The sequence below is a fragment of the Macadamia integrifolia genome, chromosome 7, assembly GCF_013358625.1.
Source record: "Macadamia integrifolia cultivar HAES 741 chromosome 7, SCU_Mint_v3, whole genome shotgun sequence".
Lineage (NCBI taxonomy): Eukaryota > Viridiplantae > Streptophyta > Magnoliopsida > Proteales > Proteaceae > Macadamia > Macadamia integrifolia.
Genome location: NC_056563.1, coordinates 711,651 through 718,341, shown reverse-complemented (window position 1 = coordinate 718,341; position 6,691 = coordinate 711,651). Strand labels below are relative to the sequence as shown.

Sequence of the window (6,691 nt, the reverse complement as noted above, 5' to 3'; positions counted from 1 at the left end):
CCGTATGCATAGATGCCCCTCAAAAGATTCTCTTGCAAGCCCATAGCATCAAAACTGTCATATACCTCATCATATGAAGTAAAGAATTCCTGCCCATCAGATCCAAGCCTGGAACCATATTAACAAGCCAATATCAATAAAAAGTCAGCATATGGTATAAAAAAATATAAAAAATCACACTTCAATAAACACAGAGAACAACATACATGACAATCAGCAGAGACTAGAAACTAGCTAGACAACATGAACAAAATGGTAGAACTTACAATTCATTCATTTTGGTATCATATTGACGAGCATCAAATTGTGATCCTTCAGGTGCCACTCCCGCCATTACTGTAAAATAAGTTTAAACAATTTAGGCTACATACAAACACATTTGCAAGGATGTCTGGACTAGAATTTATTGACAAGACCTCTGGAGTTTTTAAATAAGAAGGATCCAACCTCCACATTAAAACAAACAAAATAAGAAAACACTAAAATATAGGTATTAGAACACCAGGGAATTTTTTTTTATGAAGCAATGAATGGAAATTTAAAAACTTTATCCAAGCAAAATCCCTCTTTTAATTTGCAAATCTTTCTACGAATCTCTTGATCCCAACCAATGATGCCACCAATTGAAGGGATGATCAGCATGCACTCTGCTGGAGGGTTCGGAATTAACTGTGGTGATTCCTAATATATGAAACACCTTTATAGTAGGCTTTCACTGGCATTATCTAATCCCGTTTTAATCTTCCAATACCACTAGTAATACATCAGTAACAAACTTGGACACTTCAAAAAAAAAGTTAAGTACTTGTGCTAGTGTGCTACAGCCATGTTATTCAACCAAGTGGCAAGCATAATTATTTCATTTTTTTTCCTTCATCATTCAAAGAAAAATGAATATAATGAGACATGAGAATTGAGATACTGGACCTGAGCACACAATTCTCATAAACCAAGTCAAAAATGCAAGAAAAACACCAAAAAGTTCCAGATATGCTGTACAGCTTTGTCAAAGCATTACCAAAAGACACTACTGCAAACATGTACCATCTTAATAATTTCATCTTCCATTACTGTTACATCAAAGCATGGAATGAAAATTTCCACAAAAAAAAAAAGGGTAATTTACAACGCCACCCCTTGGAGAATGCCAATATTATAGGGACACCCCCTCGCTTTCACCAAATTGGACTCGGACCCCCTACCGTCAGTCAACGTTATATGATGCTTTGAAATGACGTTTTTGCCCTTATGAGTAAAAACTGATAAATTAGACATTTTTCATTATCCCAAAAATACCCCTCCTTACCCTTTTATCTCTCCTTCTCTCCTTCTCTCTTTCTCTCCTTCTCTCCTCTTCTCCCTACCTGCGACCAAGGGTTCAGACGAGTTCCAACAGAGATAGAGAGGGCAGTCGCCGGAAAATACTTCTCCTTTTGTCCCCAGCGAGCAGTGCTTCCCATCCAGTTTCTGTCGCAGGCGAGAAGATATGTTTGTTTGTTTTTGTTTTTGTTTTTGTTTTTTTTTCTCTTCTCTATTTTCCCCATTTTGATCTCTAGTTCTCTATTGGGATTTTGTGTGCTCAACGAGACGCCGAAGATAGACCCACGAACCTGCATATGCCGTCGTGGAGGGGGTTCGCTGCCGTAGTCGCCGTCGTCGAAAGAGTGTTCGCAGCCGCAGTAGTCGATGGAGGGGGTTCACCGCCGTAGTCGCTGGAGGGGGTTCGCCGCCGTAGTCGCTGGAGGGGGTTCGCTGCCGTAGTTCGCCGTCGTCGAAAGAGTGTTCGCAGCCGCCGATCTGCAAGCCTACCCGTTCTTCTTCTCAACTCATTGAGGCTGACTTGGGAATAGAACCATTAAGGGCAATTTTGGTACTCCATTATTTTGAAGGGCAAAATGGAATTTAGAAAAAATATTAACTGCTGATGTCAACATTCTTGGTATATTATGTAACGTTGACTGACGGTAGGGGGTCCAAGTCCAATTTGGTGAAAGAGAGGGGGTGTCCCTCTAATATTGGCATTCTCCAGGGGGTGGCGTTGTAAATTACCCAAAAAAAAAAAAAGCATGGAATGAAAATCTCAAGGACAAACATGTAGCTGTCTTGACAAACACCATGTCTAAGAGGTTCATGAAAATAAAAAGGGCGTACACAACGCACAAGGCTCCCGCCGCTCGGGGTCTCAGGAGGGTCATAATGTATGCAGCATAACCCCCGCTACACGGTCCTGACTCAAACTCATGAGCACTTGGTCACAATGGAACAACCTTACCTTCTTCCAGAAGGTTCGTGCAATTAGAAATAATGATATACTTGGATTACAAAGACACAATTCCGACGTGACAGAAAAGGCGCCTGGACATTCTAATCAATTCAATTATCTAGATAACTATGAAATAGGTACATGAAGCAAAAAAGAATTGAAGCTTCCTCCATCTATCCCAAAAATTGGTTAGCCCCTCCAACTGGAACAGAACCAAATGCACATTATAGCTAAATGATGTCTAAACATCAAATGATGTTAAACAGTCGATGTGCAAAATAGCATATCTAATAGGGGGGCAACATGGCCACAACAGGCAGAATTTTTTAAACCAAGCCTAGGTCCCCTTAACTCGGCCCAGCCCAGAACCCTAGCCCTGATTGGATCGGAATGGGCTGGCCTGGCCTCTGATAGATGCCACCAGCCCCTATTTTTGACATTCCAGGGCTAGACAGAGATGAGCAATCCTTAGATGCCCCAGGCCACCTCTTTTTCCATTTTTGTCTCTATATACAATAAAAAGAGGGAGAAATTTTGAGATATCACCGACATTAATCATTCTAAAAAATATTGTTAACCTGTTATAATAAATCAAGAAAACATAGACCCATAACATATCAATAACACAAAAATATAGGCATGGATTGATGGCTGTATGCATGAGAAAGAAATAAATTCCGTTGAGTACAATGGAACAGCAAATGTTGAACAATGTATCACCCAGGATCAATTGGATGCATGTAGCCCTCATGGGTAGAACAAGGTTGCACTACCTTAGCATATGTTGAACAAGGTTGCACTACCTTTAAATAATAAAAATAAATAAAAGAGCAACCTAGTGCACGAGGCTCCCGCTACTGCAAGGTTTGGGAGGGGCAAATGTGCGCAGCCTAACACCCCTGCTTAGCAAGAGAGGTTGTTTCCAAGTTTCGAACCAGTGAGCAACATGTTGCAATAGTGCAACTTAACAATTGCGCCACAGGTTCCCCGAGTTAAGGTTGCACTACCTTGGTACACTTTAAACAAAACCATGAAATAGAGGTCACCATCTCATTGCTCTTCAATGGCAAACACAGGTTGTAGCTGAATTTAACATTAATACACAATAAGTCAAACCCATGCTAAATTGGAACCATAGTTGTCACGTTGTCACGGCATCTAGACAACTCAAGGCATTTGAGGTGGGGTCAAGATAAAAGGTGACCCGCCTAGGCAACCAAGGTACATGACTGCCTAAGCAACACCTTGACAACTATGAGTGGAACCATAGTTCTTAGTTTCGGTCAAAACAACTTTGTTTCTACCTTGTCTAAGCATAACCAAGGTTTGAAACTGGGTTGTACCAGGTTTTGACCCTGTTTCGACAGGTTTCGCAAGTTTCTACACTTGGTTTCAATCAAGAGTTGGGAGTTTCGCAAGTTTCAACACTGCATAAGGAGATTTTCCAAAAACTAGCAAAACCAACTGATTTCTTTCTACTTTTGGCATAATACTACTCATTCAACCCTTCTACAACTTGGACTTACTTGATTGGAGCTTGTAAGTAATCTATTTTTTTCTCCCAAATCTAATTTTTTGAAGAATTAGAACACAAAGATGGTGTTGGACACATAATATGTTATGAGATACATACATGTCGCATTCGGGATAGCATCATCGACATCTTTAGTGGTACACAGCTCGTGGATTAGACCCATAGTTATCAAGGAGGCAAGGCGACCCAAGGTAGTGGACGGGTGCCTTAGCGCTTAGGCAACAAGGCACCCAATGGTCATTTTCTATTTCTCTCTTATCAAACATTATTTAGTATGCTACATATAACTTATATCAAAAATCAACATTAAACCACATCAAGTCATCAAAAATCAACATTTGGGAAAACTTTTTTACTGTCTAAGAAGTTTGAATGTCAAATGATTTTCTTTTTACATAGAACTTTTAGGGCACAAAAGCATCTTTCCAAATAATCCAAAATTTGCTTCAATCTGATTTATATTGAAGGAGTTATGTTCTGGTTATCCTTATGATATTTTGACCCTCTTTTGGTTTATTGTGATGTTCTATCACAATTAGATTTATGAAATTTTTAAATCTGAGGAAAACCTTAGCATTTTTTTACGCTCTTTTGGTTTTTAGTGATGTTTTTAGAGTTGCATAGACCCTACAAAACCGCATGGACACCTAAGAACAACGCCTTGACAACTATGACTAGACCCACCAAGAAACTTCATGTGGTAGCGATTAGTAAGTGTACTTGTATTTTCCTAACCTAATTAATTTTTCTGATTGTTATAATTGCATAGTTACATTTCCAGTAACTAAGTTATATGAAGTCAGTATTTATGACAGGGCTAGTGTATAGCAACATTCAGCGTAAACTAGTAAACTTGGGTCCAAACCACAAGTATCATTTTGGGTGTTTTTTGTCAAACTAATCCATGAAATATATGCAAATTAGTAAAAATAGTCAGCACAAAAAATGATGAAAAAGATATATTTTCTGGGCCACTAAACCTAGGTTTCGATTAGCAAAAAAAATCCTAAGTTCTGGTTGAAATCCAAGATATCATGGCAGAAACCGCCTAGAAATTGAAACCTCGATCATTTAAGCGGAACACACAATACAAGTACCAGTCTCACTTTAATTAGAACCCAGAAGCAACAAGCTCTTCAGTCCTTACAAAGCTTGTACTGAAAAAAACTCTCATCCATATTTTCTTGATTACAATATACAATCTAGTCCAACTTAATAGCTCATTAGCTCCACAAGCTCTTACATGATTCATGCCTTGCACGATTTTGAAAAGAAAATAAAGAAAAAAAAAAGGTGATTCCTCTGTAAAAATTATTGCTTAACTTTAACAATTCTTGTTGCTAGTAGGAAAATGAAGAGGATCCATTGTTCTAATTGATACATTTGCCTCATTAAATCCATTCCTTGTTCATCAAAAGACAAAAATAAAATTCAAGCAGCATTGCCATCTTCAAAAGACTCTGTGAACACTAATATATTTGATGCAAATTGCTGCATAAAAACAGCCATGAGAGCCCGAACAGAACCTCACAAACACTCGTTATATTTATATTTATATATATATATATATATAGACACACACACACACACACATAGAGCGAGAGAAAGAGAGCATTTATGGAACAGTTACTTGAATCAAGCAATGTTCTACAACAATTCAATGGACATTTCAATGGCCACACTTAACTGTTCAAATAATAAGTAACCCAAAAATAAGATCAAACCCACTTGTGGACTACCCAAACAATTTAAAAGGAACCCGTTTCATTGAAAAATCCAATAGTAATCAAAACAACAACCATAAAGCCATAAAGTGACTAAATTGGAAGCAGAATCCGAAAATTCCAGTCGAGATCTCACTAAATTCACCCAACTTAAAAACTTTTTTCTTATGCTCCCATCCTAAACTCAAAACCAACCAAATTGAACAAAAAAACTCAGATCTGTCGACCCTATCACCCACATATTAAACCCAATTGGACAGAAACCCCAGATTAAATAAAAAGAAGTGTTTACCTAAGTGGGAAATCAGAGTTTCTTCTAAGAAGAGAGGTGAAATAAGACACCCGAGTGGCAGCAATGGCGTTAGTCAAAAAGCAAACAGGGTTCTTAACTTAGAAGTGACAAAGTACCCAAGAAAAAAAAAAACCGATCAGAGTGCAGATCAGGAAAATGAAGGTAATAATTAATAAAAAAAAAAAAAAGTAACTGATTAAGGATGGGATATGAAACCCTAGAAGAGAAAAAATAACAAATAGATATAGAACAGAAGCACGAAGCCCAGAGAGTGAAAGAAATAGTGAGATTGAGATAGAGAAAGATAGAAGGGGTGGCTCAGTCGAGTTCGAGCGCAAGCACAAACGATTCGAGGTGGAACGTGGACGACAGCAAGTAGATTTTACTCGCTGGGATAAACAGTGTACCATCTGCTCACCCCCGCCAGCAGGGAGAGCACCCTTCAATCTCATCCTCGTCCTCGTCGTCGTCAAGATCCATGGCCTCTGTTCTCCGCTTTGCCGGCCCCAAAGTCAGTGACGTCCTTCCCCTAGTTGAGGCCGATCTCGATAAGAATACCCCCGTCGTTATAGACAAGGCCAGTAAATGTTGCAAATAATGATCGGTATGAAACTCGACCTGGAATTTCCTATTTTGACTTGATTCTAGTTAATAAGCATAGGATAAAAGGAAGAGGAGTGAGAGCGGCGAGAATAAGGGTAAAGAGGAGAGATCTGCAATGTACCTGAGCTCCGGCGCGAGAAGAAGATAGCAGCCTCTGCAACAATTCGGCAAACTTTGTGAAGGGTTTGAAAAAACCCTAATTTCGATTCTTATAATGAGGGCAGAGGGCTGAGCATCGAAGAGTAATTCGGCGATGGAAATCAGATTTTGAGGGA

The 6,691-nt window shown here is 39.0% G+C and overlaps 1 long non-coding RNA gene across 1 annotated transcript; it reads right to left on the bottom strand.

The window, feature by feature from the left end:
* LOC122083618 lies at positions 1-6,691 on the bottom strand. The gene is made up of 3 exons (XR_006141686.1): positions 6,538-6,691; positions 267-336; positions 1-108 (listed from the first exon to the last, which is right to left on the bottom strand). It is a non-coding gene; the product is annotated as an uncharacterized LOC122083618 (long non-coding RNA).